Source organism: Stegodyphus dumicola, chromosome 7, assembly GCF_044657685.1.
Source record: "Stegodyphus dumicola isolate Sdum_Otavi_A_Nest chromosome 7, ASM4465768v1".
Classification (NCBI taxonomy): domain Eukaryota; kingdom Metazoa; phylum Arthropoda; class Arachnida; order Araneae; family Eresidae; genus Stegodyphus; species Stegodyphus dumicola.
In genome coordinates this window covers 77,201,703-77,217,301 of record NC_140774.1, presented here as the reverse complement: position 1 = coordinate 77,217,301, position 15,599 = coordinate 77,201,703, and the positions used below count along the sequence as shown (strand labels likewise).

Here is a 15,599-nt window from a genome sequence, read left to right as displayed (position 1 = left end):
TCAGTCACTGAAAATAACTGATAATAAGTCAACGTAAAATATATGCAGTTTTTATCCTTGAAAATTATATAAGGGAAATTTGATTAAATTTTTATTTGATTAAATTTTATCTTTAATTAAAACTTTAGAAAGTACAAGAAAAATTAGTCGCTTCAATGTTGCTAGGCAAAGAATTCCGACGACAAAGAATCAGGAAATATAAATTTAATCAAGAATTATTCATTTTTATTTCGCTACAGATTTCATTTTTATTTCGCTACAGAGTCCATAAATTAAAATATTATAAAAATTAAGAAACATGAAAAAAAAAAAAAAAAACATTAAAAATTGCCTTAGGAAGTTGGTCACTGTAAGTTCAATAAGTAAGTACGAAATTTTCGAATAAAATGTATATGAAGAATTAAATAATACTTTTAATAATAAAAGTCTAAACCTAAAAATAAATGTAAGCAATCCAATTTAAGCGACCACTCAAAATTCGATATCTTTTTAATCTTGTGTGGATGTGGTGAAATTGCGTAATGATTAAAACCTATGTTTATTATTCTCAAAACAAAGTAAGAAGGAAAGAAAGAAGTAAGAAGTGAAAAGTAAGAAGGAAGTAAGAAGTCAAAGTAAGAAGGAAACTTAAGCATAGAAAATTATAACTTATAGATAATACTTTTCATGAAAAATTACCAGTAAAAACTTTATAAAAAAGGATTTATTAATGACCTATCTTAGTTATCTATGTCGGTTTAAAATTCTATTAAGTGCTATAAGTTGCATTAATTTTCTATGCTTAAGTTTCCTTCTTACTTTACCAGCAAAAATTTATTAGTGAATAAAAAATATGAAAGTAAAAATTATTCTTCTTTCTATCTTGGCGCCCACAAATCATCATGAGAATACCCATTTACAATTATTAAAGCTTGAAAAAAGTGTGTCTGCGATGTTATGGTCATGCGATGATTTGTAGATACTTTATTTTTTACCACGATATTTTCGACCGCGATGATTTTAAACTGCGAAGTTTCTGAACCGCTTTATTTTCGACGACGATATTTTGTACTACGATGTTTTAGAACTGCGATGTTTTCTCTTTGCGACGTTTTCTCCCACGATGTTTTGTAGCACGACGTTTTCGCCTTGCGTTGTTTCGTCCGCGTTGTTTTTGCCGCGATGTTATCGGCGGACACCATTTAAAATGCTGTAAATGATGAGCTGCCCACCTTTTATATATTTCTTATTTAATTGAGGCTACGGGCAATTGCACTGTTGTACGGATTTGTCACTGAACAGATATTTATTACTGCTGTCGTATTCCTTTCTTATTATACGTAACTTTATAACTACAGCTTTTATGTACGTGCCATACTAAGGATATTGAGCACCAAAAAAAAAAAAAAAAAAAAAAAAAAAACGTTTGCCGTGTAATTTGTTATGTATATAGGTCCGAAATTTCGTTATGACGTTATCATAGATACAGATTTAGCTGCAAAAATTGAGTTTAATAAAAATAATGAAATTTTGTTAAGTATGTATAAAATGCAGTTATCTGTATATTCCATTTTTAGTTTTGTATAAATTGTAAAATCTTTATTTTATTAAAGGAAAAGCAGTATAGCTTTCGCTTGATGTTGTATTACTATTTTTGAAAAAGAAAAAAAGGGGGATAAAAATGTCATTAAAAGACTTTGATTAAAATCAAGAATTTTGAAATCTCGTCATTGTTTATTCCCTTTTTTGTGTAGGCTCATCAGTGGTTTTGCAAACTTCGCACAAGCCTAGAAGTTATTCTGAAACTTTATTCGAAGAACTCAGATGTTTTAAAGAATTATAGATTGCGAAATGAATATTACGCAAAATATCCGCTGTCTTATAAAAGCTCTTCGCTAGTAAGAATGATTCTTTTAGCTACCAGCCCTTGAAATGTAAAAAACGTAGTTGTGAACGGGACGGCGTAAACCCTTAACGTGAAGGTGACGACGTAAACCCTTAACGTGCAGGTGACGCACAAACCTTTGACGTGACCGTGACCTAACGAATTAAAGACGTAACTTTGTAAAGTTAAAGGCAGTTGTCAAGTCAAACTGAGTGCTTGAAGTTTCTGATAATATATTGAGAAACGGCCAAAAGTAAGTAAGTGTCACCGATTTGTTATTGTTTTTACGATTCTAGTGTGGGTATGATTTTATATACAGTCGAATTCCGCGATAATGAACTTCAAGGGATTGATCGTTTGGTTCACTATACCTGATGGTTCGCTATGTTCCATCGGCTCCTAGTGTAGAATTGGGTGTCCCTTCGATTAGCGACAATTTTTTTTTTTAATTTTGGCAATGAAACCTCACTTCTGGTTAACCATGATAGTTTTAACTCTGTTTTAGCTTCCTGATTTTATTTAAATGAAAATAGATTGATGTGTACCTGGACAAATTTAAGGCAGTGCGCAAAGCCTAGTTTGCGCAATTCTAGGATGTTTTTTTAAGTGAAAACAGATCAATGTGTACATGGACACAGAGTCTGTGCAATTCTTTGACCTCTTATTTTGGTTTTGTGTAGCGACCATCAAGAAATTGTACCTTCCTGGTGCCGATCTTGGCATCAAAAAAAGAATCGCCAAAAAACAAGGGGCACCCAATTGTAAGCGTTTACCGTTCCATCTGATAACAAAACAATCAATCATATAACAAAATAGTGTGAAAATTGATTGACTAATTACACGGAAAGAGCGAGTAGCATTATCATATCTCTCTAAGGATATTTATAACTTTTTTAAGAATATATTTAATTTTGATTCCAATTTTTATTACATTTAAATCAGAATTTCTGTTTGTTTTTAAATTTCATCATACGTTAATAATTTTGTCCAGGAATTACTTAAGAAAAAAGTCATGGTTTAGAACCGTCCCTCCAATTACACATTTTCATCAAAATACACATTTAACAATTGTGGATAAGCATCAGTCTTAAACCGAGCTCAGTAAAAGAATCGCAGTGCAAATAAAGAACCGATTGAAACGCTTTATCTCAATGGATCAATTGTTCATTAGCTCAGTGTATGAGATAATAGGATTTTCTAAAGTATGTTTATTTGCGTGTCCAAATTTTCCAAGAACTGAGCGCTACAGCTCCTACGCATAGCTTTCTTTCTTTTTTCTTTTTTTTTCTTTTTTTTTTTTTCCAGAACGCAGAGAAAGGTGAGTGAGAAAGTAAAAGGTCAGTAACCTAAACATAATTTTCATCATTTTAATAGCTTAAACAGAATGAATGATGGTGTGGTGTATTTAATTATGGCAAAGCACACGAGGGCTATCTGCCTAAGGGGAGGAATGCCTTTCGTGGAGGACTTTCTAAGGGAAACTGGCTCGTATACACGTTACACATGGGGAAAACCACGAAAACGCCCATGCAGCCAGCCCGTTCGCGGGATTCGAACCTCGGACCGAACTACCAGTGTTCAGCGACTTTACCGCTCGGCCGCTGGTGGGCCCAGAATGAATGAGGGTTAGTAATTTTTGTAGGTTAGTAATTTAATAGTGTTAGTAACTTTAGGGGTTTTAGGTTAGTAATTTCGGGTTAATAATTTTAGTTATTAACCTAGAATAAGTTTTAGATTAATAATTTTAGAGTTTTTAGGTTAGTAATTCTAGGATTAGTTGGAAGTATCCGAATATCTGGGAAAAACTTTGAAACGCACAAAGAAACGAAATATCAGTTCAGGACTTCTGCAAAGTTTGTTACATCCAATTTTTATACGTTATGAAGTTCGCTACAGCCGTGTAAAGCAATTCTAAGCATATAAGAAGTTGGATGGTACCAAACGTTCATTCGTTATATCCGGGGGTTTGTTACAAATTAGGTTCGCTATAGCTGGGATTAACAGGAATAAATTTCTGTGTTTATCTGATATTGCTCTATTTGCTTCTTTTAAACGGCCTTGAAATTTTAAAATAAGCAAAATGTGTATGTGCTATCCACGGATGTGTTCATAAAAATACTTCTTCATTAATACAGTAAACGCCAATATTACCACCAAATAGCTTAACCACGAGTGATTTTCAAAATAGTAACATTCTTCCTTCAAAATACATCTTCCCCTCCCCATATATCAACAAAAAAAATTTTTGTTTTTCTGAGCCATGAAATTTTGTTTTTGTTTTTCATAAAAAAAAATGAACAAAAATTAATTGTTTCTGATAAAAAGTTCTCAAAGTATTGGATGAAATAAGAGGGAACTGTGAAATCTGTGTTATATAGAGTTAACTTTATATCCCCCTCACAATGTATGATTGCTAGAAAAGGTTAAATACCTTTTTGCAAGCGTTGCGAAAAGTCAACTCCAATTTTCACGCATTCTTTTAAATAATATAGACGTGTAAGTGTATTAGACACTTTTGTTGAATATGCCTTAAACTTTCGCAATTAGTTGTCATGCGTTATCTGAAAAAGTGTATTTTATGAATAGGTTTTCCTCATTTAGTTTGACTAAAAAACAGATCGATTACATTACGAAGTGGTATCAAAAATAGATAGCAGCGCGAGGCTACAAGCACGTTTACAAGCAGCACCGAATTTCCGAACTCAGTATGCCAAGAGACATCGTCCTGTGTACACCGGGAAAAAGAAAAGGGAGATAGTTCTATATCTCCCGTTCTGCTGGAACGATCGACGAAATTCAAATTGCATTTTTCAAGTCTCGAAAGCGCGACTTAGGATATATATTAGATTTATATACAGCATTGTTCTAATATAGGTATTTTGACACAAAATCGGTCTTTTTCTAAAATGGCATGCCAGGTGTTTTCCATATTTCGATTCTACGACTCAAATTATGCCTAAATATTAAATTTTGTAAAATTTGGTAAGAAATTTACGGAGAAATTCAAAAATTTATCTAGACGCGTTTTTCAGTTTGAGGCAAGAATAATTCACTTTGCTAACTTCTTAATATAAGGCAACATATTTTCCTTTCCCTTTTTACGTTGCGCATGAGAGGAAAAAAAGTACATCGTTCCTACTTTCAAATAATTTTAATAAAGTGCCTAAACCACATTTGATGTCACTTTCAACAAATACGCCAAATTTCAAAACGCGCCAATATCTAAAGTCACGTATATCGGCGGAAATTTTGAATAAGAAACACTCTTTTTTTGCAGGTATGGTTAGAAATACATCTACTTTAAGATGATGTTAAAAATTTTATAGATTATAATTCAAATATTGTTTCGAAAAATTATTGAAAATAATTTTAAAATACTAATTTTAAAAATAAATCATAAAAAAATGGGCGAATTTTATTTGGAATGAACCTAAATTTCGAAATGTGAAAACAAGAATCAAATAAGTTTTTACCAAGTTCAATTAACATCGAGGAGCTAAAATTTTGAGAGATAATTTTTTAAAAGCTACTCGTGCGATTTTTACAAAACTTGACAGTTTGGCATACATTGAGTCGTAGAATGGAAATATGGAAAAAACTGGTACGTCATTTCAGAAAAAGTCCGATTTTGTGTCAAAATACCTGTGTTAGAACAATGTTATATATAAATCTAATGCATATCGTAAGTCGCGTTTCGGAACATGAAAATCGCAAGTTAAATTATGCAATCGGCCCAGTAGAACAAGAGAACTGTCTTTTTTTTTTTTTTTTTTTTTTTTTCCGCAGTTCAACTGGTGCTATTTTGACCATGTGCGATTTCATCATGGGCAGCAAGTTAGAACAGTGAGCGAAAGGGAAATTCTACTGAACAAATCCCTCGACAGAAATGCTTGACACCATTCAGTAAGCGTACGGCGATGCTACAATGAATCTTTCGAAGAGCTTGAGTCGCACGTGCGCTTTAAGATTGGAACAACATCACTGAGAGGCGACAAGAGATCAGGACGACCTTCAATGAGCTCGTCATCTGAAAATGCTGAAACCATTCGGTAACGTGTGCATGAGGATCGTCGGAGAACAATCCACAACATTTTTGCCGTTGTATCTCATACGGAACAGTGCAGGCAATCTTTAACTGGGATTTGAGCATGCGCCGTGTTGCTGCTAAGTTCGCTCCCAGGCTGCTGACCCGGGCGCAGAAGGAACACAGTGTCGAAGTCTGCCAAGAACTCCATCAGCGTGCTCTTGGTTGACCCGTCCTTCACGTCAAAGATCATTGCCGGTGACGAAACTTGGGTGCACGATACGGCGGAAACAGAAGCTAGTCTCGAAACCTCTTTTTTATACCACCTTACATGCACTCTTGCTAGGACGATTTACTTCATGTAAACAATTAATACTGACTTTATTATGAAGCACTGATATAAATCTCTGTATATATTACTGGTTAATTAATGTTTTTAGTCACAGTATGATTTTTCTATATTTTTGCTCTTTATTCAAGAAATGCGTTTCTTAAAATTCTTCTGTTACCCTTCCTCTGACAAACCACAAGTCCTACAGAAGTAATTCCTGTTTTGCTTCTATAATATTATATCTCCATGAGCAGAGCTGAAATTTAAATGTGAGGTACTTACCGTATGTGAATGGCTAGGAACGGCATCAAATATTTTGTGACATTTTAGACATGCATTTAAAAAATAAATTGTGATTGTTAACTTTCAATTTTGAAATATATCACTGTTTCAAGGTCTCTTTCTTGAAGTTCTATTCTGAACCAGCTAGCTGTGTGGTATGAAGTAGAGACAAGCCGAGAATAGACGAAGTAAAAAAAGAAAATGAGTTGGAAAGGAGAAGGGAAGAGGACAATGATAGAAAAATGGCGAATGAAAAAAGCGAAAGTGATCGAAAAATGGCGGATGGGGATAGGAATATTTGCGAGTTTATTGTAAGAAATAAATTAATTAATTTATTAGAAGTTTATTATGAGAAATAAGCAATTTCGGCGACTCTTCGAGAAGCAACCAATCTAGGAGCACCGAACCCCTTTCACCAGAGCCTGATTAAGACTTTTAGAGGCTCTAATCATTTGAAAAGATTTTGGTGCCCTCACGTACATTTACTTCTGTTTTTCCTCATTTCTTTTCTCTCCGTCTCGGTTTAGCTGCACCACACATTCGATAATAAAACCGGCATTGGGAAAAATTTGTGATGCTTCCTGTCCCTAAGCACCCTTTCATGACGCTTACTTTCCTTGATTCCCAAAGTACCTGTTTATATTGCTTACCGGTTATTCAAACTCTGTCTTTCATTGTCACATTAAGCTCTGAAGAGAATGCATTATGCACGTGTGAAACGACAGATTCTCCTTATTAATATGCGGCTGGTCCAGCTTGTATCAAGAACCTCGGAATTTAAGAAATAAATTTCAAATTGTACATTGAGGGAATTATCTGTTCAAGCTATTGGGTGTGTAATTGGCCTGATTAGCAAGCGAGTAACTAGACAACACCAATCGAGAAAATGGATTTGCTTGATCAAGTAACCAAGCAAAATACAGAATTTCATTAATTATTGGCGATTTAATAATACGATTAATATTTAAATTGAGACAAAAGTATTAGCATTATACATTTTGTATCATTTTCAGCTCATTAATAAAAGCCTCAAATTTATATAAGACATCAAATGATGTATTATTGGAATGGGCGGAAACTAATAGTCTCTTTAAGGAAATCAATTTAAAATTTTGTGCTCGGAATTTAATACTAGAAGAAAGAGAAAAGGTAAATAAAGCCTTACTATAAGCAACTTTAACTAAATGAAGGATTACCATAATAGATGATTTGAATACCAGCGAATGCATTGGCTGCATGGATGTTTTCGTGGATTTCTCCATATGTCAATAGTAACTAGTACGTAATGGCTAGTAATGTAAATACTAACCATTTTCACTTCGAGGAGCTTTGAGCTTTTGGAAAGTCTTCCCTAATAACATCCTTCCTTTTAAGCAAAATTCGTATGTTTGATATGTTTATCATATTTAACAGAAAATAGAAGGTTGATCTCATTTTTTAAGGAAAATGCTCTTGAGAAATGTGACATATTTAATTTTAAAGGTAAATATATTATTAGAAATTTCTATAAATATTAAACTCATTTATTCCATTATTGTTTTTATGTGTTGTGGTAATAATGGACATTGTTTTGTTTGTTATTTATTTATTTGTTGCTTCTGTAGTGATAAGTTTATTTTGTATGTAAATGAATTGGATATGTAATTTCACATGTCTTGTACATTCATGTTACTTCTTATACGAAATTCTAGATCTTTCAGTTCTCGGTCCAGCAACGTTTAAACTGTGAGAAAGCTTAAGTAGAACTTGAGATTTAGGTAAACATGCTCTTGACGGGTTAGGGAACATTCGACAATTTATCACCACCTGGGCCACTCTCTGGAAGATTAAGAAAAACGCATTTTTAAGGTCCTACGACATATTTTTCTCAAAATTTCCAGAAGCCCGTGCAACACCATATGAATACGCTTGCGAAAACCAAGACGAGTTAATCAGTTCTGAAACTCTGTTAAAAGCTGATTAGTTTAATTGCGTTTTAGAATTTACTGTGATAGTGATATTGAAAATTTGCGATATTTTTTGCGCGCTAAGAAAGAATGATCTATCCGAGTTCTCCTTGAGCTACTTATAGTTATTTAATTTGCTGAGTATCAGTACGATTTATAATAATTTCTTCCTTCTCATCCGGAATGATAATTTAAATGGACAGCCACAAACTCATAGTGCTCGCAATAAATTCAACAAAATAACGGAAAGAAGTGAAAAAGAAAGTTTAATACGATCGAAATGCAATATGAATCAGATTCGTGATGATGCGAAGAAGGCTTTGGGTGAGATTAAAAGTTTGATTACTAGGTATGTTGAGCATGTTAAATCTGTAAATTTTCGTGAAGCTTGTAAAGAAAGCTTCATGAATTCAGTCATGCAAACGAAATCGTATGCTATTGCTGTGGCGCCATCTGTTGGGACAAATCAGACTGATTCAGATTGTTGTGTTTTTGTGAGTGTCCAAAACTGTACATCTGATGAAGTTAAAAAGCTCCTTAAAGCTGAAATCAACCCTCGGAAACATAAAATTGGAATTAGCAATATTCGAACAGTTCATAACAATAAAGTAATGGTGAAATGTGCTTCGGGATATGATAAAGAAAAACTGTTTACTGCTTTGCAGGAAGACTCATCTATTTTGAATCCCTCTATTCCAAGACGAAAATATCCTACAGTTTTACTTAAAAATGTGCCAAACAGCATTAGTAATGATGAACTGTTAAAAATTATTGAAGAACAAAATCCTGAAATTACCGTGAGTGAAGAGACTTGGAAAGACGTTAAAGTTCGCTTTACTTTAAAAAAGTTTCAACGTGAGAGAAGCGTGGTTATTGAGGTGCATCCTTCTGTGCGCAAGCGTATTTTAAATTTTGGGCGTATTAAAGTGATGTGGAATATGTGTAAAGCTGAAGATTTTGTTGTTTTAAATGTTTAAGCTACCACAGAAGTCTTGATTGCAGAAATCCCTTGGCTTGTTATTGCTGCTCTGGTGAGCATAAGAGTTCAGAATGTGATAAAAAAGAAATGCAAGTGTGTATTAATTGCATAAGATTTAATAAAAAGATGAAAAATGCAACTAAGAAAGTTGATGTAAATCATAAGCCATTTTCTGGAACTTGTTCCAGCCATACATTTATGATGAATCTTTCAGCTTCAAAAATTTATTATGGGTAAGTCCAACAATTTGTCTATTTCTTTTGTACAAATAAATTTGCACAAATCAAAACTTGCTACTCAGCAACTTATTTTATATATGGAGGCAAATGACACTGATGTCGCACTGATTCAGGAGCCGCACTTTTATAAAGGTGTTCTTCCTGGCTTTCCAATAAAATATAAAGTTTACTATGATTCCGAAGCAGAAGTTGTCAAGTCTGCTGTTATTGTTCGCAACCAAAATCTTTCTCCTTTTTTGGACTTAAATCATACAGTTTATAATACTGTTGTTTTAGATATAAAAATCAATGGATCTGACTTGACTATTTGTTCCGTTTATTTCGAGCCCCAAACTAATATTGACATAGAACTATTAAAAATTTCACAAATTTTAACGATGAAGAAACCATGCAATTTTTTATGTGGTATGGATTCGAATAGCAAATCAGCGATTTGGCATAGTCCTATTACTGATGCTAGAGGAACGAAACTTAGTGATTTTATTAGTGCGAATCATTTGTTTCTACTTAATGAAAATCGCGGACCTACTTTCTGTTCCACGCAAGGCTCGAGTTATATTGACCTTACGCTTTGTAGCTTAGGACTGCTGCCATACGTTCAAGGTTGGGATATCTCTGAGGAAGATTCTCTTTCTGACCATAAAATGATTATCTTTGAACTTGTTTTATGCCGTCCGATTATATCTTCTAATTTGTGTACTTTTAATTTAAAAAGTGCGAACTGGTTTTTATTTACTGAACTTTGTAAGAGAGAATTGTGTAACTTGAATATCCTTCTTAACAGTTGCTCTGATTGTATTGCATTAGAAAATGTTGTAAAGAGACTTTCTACCGTTGGTTTTAATTGTGCTTTACTTTCAATTCCGATGAAGAAAAGTAAGAAGAATGGGGTCCCTTGGTGGTCTAAGGAAATTGATTGTTATAGAAAGCATGTAACTGCTGCTAGGCGTAGATTCCAGAGAGAAAGAAACTGTCTTCTTAAAAATATTTATAAAATTAAATATTTCGAATTGCGGCATAAGTACAAGGCTAAATTAGCTAATGCTAAGCTTGAATCGTGGAGAAATTTTCTCTCAACTATTACTGTTCACAATGTCTGGAAATCTATATATAAGTATGGGGTTAAGACCAATTTTGCGAAAAGGATTGAGATTTCGGGAATTAAACTCCCGGATGGCAGTGTTACTTCGAGTTTGAGTGATACAATTGTTGCTATAATCACAAAGAATTTCCCAAGAGATAATGCGCGTGATGATAGAAATTCTCATAGAACTATGCGCACTGAGTCTGATGGACCTTATATTTCTTTTATGGACTGTCCGTTCTCTACTTCAGAAGTTAACAGTGTTATTAAAAATCTCAAGAACAAATCACCTGGGCTTGACTCTCTTTCTAATGAAATGGTACAGCACTTTCATGCGGCGGATTGCACATTTTTACACAGACTTTTCAACCTTTGTTTACAATTAGCAGTTTTTCCAGCACAATGGAAGAGAGCTCGGGTTGTTTTGATTCCTAAAACGTTAAATACAAGAACCCCTTGATAATATTAGATGCATTAGTCTTTTGCCTACTTTGGGAAAATGTGTTGAAACTCTCTTCATTAACAGAATAAATTGGTATTTGAGACAAAAATGCTTTTATAATGATTCTCAGTTCGGATTTACTCCTCGGAAGTCCGCTGAAGACGCCATTATTCGCCTTTGTAATATCTTGCAGTGTGCAAAGAAAATGAAGTATACTACACTTCTTATTTTCCTGGATTTCAAAGGAGCTTTTGATAATGCTTGGTGGCCATCTATCTTAAAAATTTTAAAAGATGCTGATATACCACATAATATCTATAACCTTCTTAAAAGCTTCTTGAACGAGAGGACTGCTGAGCTTCAGCTTGGGAACGAAGCTAAGGTTTATTCTCTAGAAAAAGGCTATCCTCAAGGCTCTGTATCCGGACCTACTCTTTGGAACATAATTATAAATGATCTTTTAAGTCATCTCGACAGTTGTTTAAAAATTGCGTTTGCAGACGACTTACCATTAATTTTCCAAGGAAGGATTTTGAATAACATTCTTTTGAGAGCACAAGAAGTTCTAGATTTTGCCTCCAGTTGGGCGATTTCTCATAAACTCACTTTCAATCCTTCAAAAAGTAAAGCTATGCTTGTTCCCAGTACGTTTGATGAACAAAATATTGCTTCTTTGATGCTCGATAATTCTCCGTTGGAATTTGTAGAAAATGTTAAATATCTTGGTGTCATTCTTGACCAAAAATTAACATGGAAAAAGCACATTGAATTCCTTTCTTCTAAATGTGAAAAAATTATTAATGGCTTTCACCGAATCGCCAAAAATACTTTTGGAGTAAGCTACGATGTTAAGAAACTCATGTATAAGCAGTGTATTGTACCTTTCATTTCATACGGCTGTCGTGCTTGGGGACATGTTCTTGCCAAGAAGGTTAACAAAAGAAATTTAAGAAAGATTCAACGGAGAATTCTTCTTCGTATTATTAGTGGTTATAGAACCTTAAGCTATGAGGCTACTTTTGTTCTTGCAGGAGTTCCGCCTAGTGATTTTGAAATTGCATATAAGAATAATATTTTTGAGTCATTGGCAACTCATGCTTCGGAAGACTGTATTAATGGAATTGTCCCCTTCATTGATCTTCCTCATCCCGCTTCTTTAGAACCCATAAATTTCTGCGATTATAAAGAGACTGCAGAAATAAGTTTTCATATGGTTTTCTTTACAGATGGCAGCAAGATGAACAACAAGGTTGGCCTTGCATTTGTTCTTTTTGAAGGCCATTCCGAGATTTGTTTTCTTAGACACCGTATACAGAATGAATGTACAGTTTTTCAAGCAGAACTTCTGTGCATTTATCTTGCCGTCAAATGGATCCAGGACCATGGGACAACATCCTCAAAGTACCTTATTTGTTCTAATAAATGCACAGAAGTTCTGCTTGAAAAACTGTACATTCATCTTGCCGTCAAATGGATCCAGGACCATGGGACAACATCCTCAAAGTACCTTATTTGTTCTGATTCTCTTTCTTCTCGTCAACTTTTGAACAGTATTACCAGCTGCGATAAATTAGTTATCGAAACCCTAGTAACTGTTAGTTCACTTAGAATTAGAGGTATTGATATCTGCTTTGCTTATGTGCGTGCTCATCATGGTTTCTACGGAAATGAAAGAGCTAATTTCTTAGCTAAAGATGCCTTAAATTAACCCATTGATATCAACATTAGCATTCCAAAGAGTTATTGGAAGTCCTTTCATTATAAAAAGCTTTTAGCTATGTGGAATGAGGAATACATTTCATCTTGTAATGCTGAAGTCACCAAAAAGTTCCTTCCTTCTATTTACCATAGACTGAATTCCGAGTCTTTCCTCTCGTTAAATTTTAAAGTGTCTCAGTTTTTATCTGGTCACGGTAAATTTGCAAGTTATCTGTTTCGTTTTAATCTACGATCAAACAATTTATGTGAATGTTCAAAAAGAGTTCCTCAGGATGTGGAACATTTGATTTTCTCTTGCCCTACATTTGATGGCACTAGATTATGCTTACAGAACGATTTGAAAATGTTCGGAGTGACTTGGCCAGTGAACTTATCTGTTTTCGTGAAGTCCAGACTGCTGTTCTCTGCTTTTGTTCGCTTTATTTATGCATGTAATTTTTAATGTTTATTTATACATGTAACCTTTAATGTTTATTTATACATGTAACCTTTAATGTTCTAGTTAACTTACTTCTGTAAGCCCCGTGTTGTACATATGTGGTGCACGGGGAGTCTGTATGTTCTAAAAGGAAAAAAAAATACGTCACATTGACAAGACTCAGTTGATAAAAGATATAATTTATTTATTTATTTTTATTAGTCCAAAGAGGCTTTGTCCCTGAGACACTATTGTTTTCGTTTTGCAATTTTGCGTCAAATCACTCTGAATGTCCCTTTCACTTTTCAAACTGTTGCCACCAAATATTATCGCCCTGTATTATATTTGAAGACATTAAATAATGAAGATTCTTCATAAATGTATGTATGTTTCTCGCACTGTGATAAAACAACGGTACCTAGAGCTATCAAATTTTGAATGACGTAATCCTACTGTGAATTTGGAAAGCCCAAATTTGAAATTTAGAATTTATTTTATTATCGATTTCATATTTTGTAAAACTTTAACGAATTTTTGATTAAAAAACTCAATGATTTCAAAGCGAGTAGTAGCAGCGTCGTACAGAAAAAACATTTTTATCTCCAACGGGTGAGACTGTTTATTGGAAATTCTAAAGATATGCTCAATTTAAAATTGTTTTGCGCTATAGCTCTTGAACTGAATTTTATGGTTTAAGTGCGAATTTTATGGTTAAGTGCTTTTTTTCATACTACAAATGAAAGAAGCGAAAGTTATTTTAATCTCAAAACTAAAATGGAAAAGTGAAAAATTTAACGAGATAACTTATCATTTGCAATCGGAAAATTATTTAAGTTCAGTAAAATACTTCTTTTAGGCAATTTATAACTTAGCTGTTGAATGTTTAAATGCTCCAATTGTTTCATCAGAATATCTAGCTTTAGAAACCATGGTATTTGAATGATTCTTGTCGCTAAAACCAGATCTGATCTTTTAAAGATAATTCAGGAACACAGTTCAGTTCAATCATATCTGAATTCGTTAATTCCATTAAGAATATATACTAATGTTACTAATTACTATTGTAAGATGAAAGAAGATTCAGAAAGATTGTAGCCTCATTAGGATTTTTGAAGCAGGAGATGTGAAAAATGTACAGTGCCCTCGCCTACACTCGAAGCTGGAACTCTCAAATACGCGCCAAGTATGTTACCGTTACATCCCGAAGGAATGTTGGAAGGAGGGAAAAAATAGATTATCAGCAAAACTGTTATTCTTTTCTGTAAAGAACTGTTTATGCATTTAAAAAGTATACCCAACACGCATAATTCATTTGTGTATCGAAGGAATCCGAACATATCAGTCATTTATAAGATTATAACAATGTCAACTGCTGTCTATGATTTCAAGGTAAACTCTTGAAAAGATGAGCAAATTCTTTGAAGCTGTTAGATATTAAATTTTGTCCCTTTGATAATGTTTCTAATGCTGAAAACATTTTTACTGATTGTATAATTCTCTTTTGATTTGACCTTTTGGCCCAAACGGAGTGGATAAGTCCACTGAAAACTAGTATAAGTTTCTCTGTCTTACAACTTACTTCTGTCTCTAATTCTCTTAAAACTCTGTCTTACAATCCGAAAACCTCATTATAAATACAATCTTGCATTCTGCTCAGGCAAAGTTGTAAAATTAGAAGTTATAATAAACGCTTAAATTACAAATAACTGCTAATTTAAATATTAACCTTATATTCTGATTACAAATGCCTGGCACGTAAGCGATGTGATACTTCTTTGACGAAATGAAGCAATTCCAATGATGGAACACAGCAATAACTTTTATTTAACACTCAAAAAAATGGCGACATACAAACAAGAAAGAGAAAACATATTCTAACATTTAAAAATAAATTACATTCTTCGTGCGAGAGTCGCACGTGGCACTCGAGTCTGGTTTCGAATATTGCCATTCACAAATAACTTAATGTTCATCTATTTAAATTATTTAAACTACAAGATTTTAATACTATTTAAAGCTGTTACAACCTCTCCCCCAACGGAGAGACTTTTTCCGAAGGGAAAAGTTCTGTAAAATTTGACAGTTTAATAAGCTCGGCTTGCTCATTTGCTTAAAGAGCAAAGGTTATTTCTCTTATAAATTTCTAAATTTCAGGCCAAAAAATTTTAAGTTTTAAACAATACTTTTACACTACATTTAAAAAGAAAGAAATGGAGAACGTTCAAATACATTAGTTGAGCATACATTAAACAATAAAATTAATTCTAAACG

General features: G+C 33.5%; 1 protein-coding gene across 4 annotated transcripts in view; it reads left to right on the top strand.

Annotated features, from left to right (window-relative positions):
- Positions 1–1,906: 1,906 nt before the first annotated feature.
- Positions 1,907–15,599, top strand: part of LOC118193893 (clotting factor B-like) — a 55,174-nt gene continuing 41,481 nt past the window's right edge. For 3 of the 4 annotated variants that reach the window (XM_085819769.1, XM_085819768.1, XM_085819767.1), the window contains exon 1: positions 1,907–2,117. The gene's annotated coding sequence lies outside the window, so the exon portion shown is untranslated. Of the gene's footprint in view, positions 2,122–15,599 lie in introns of all 4 variants that reach the window. The other variant, XM_085819770.1, reaches the window with a different exon arrangement.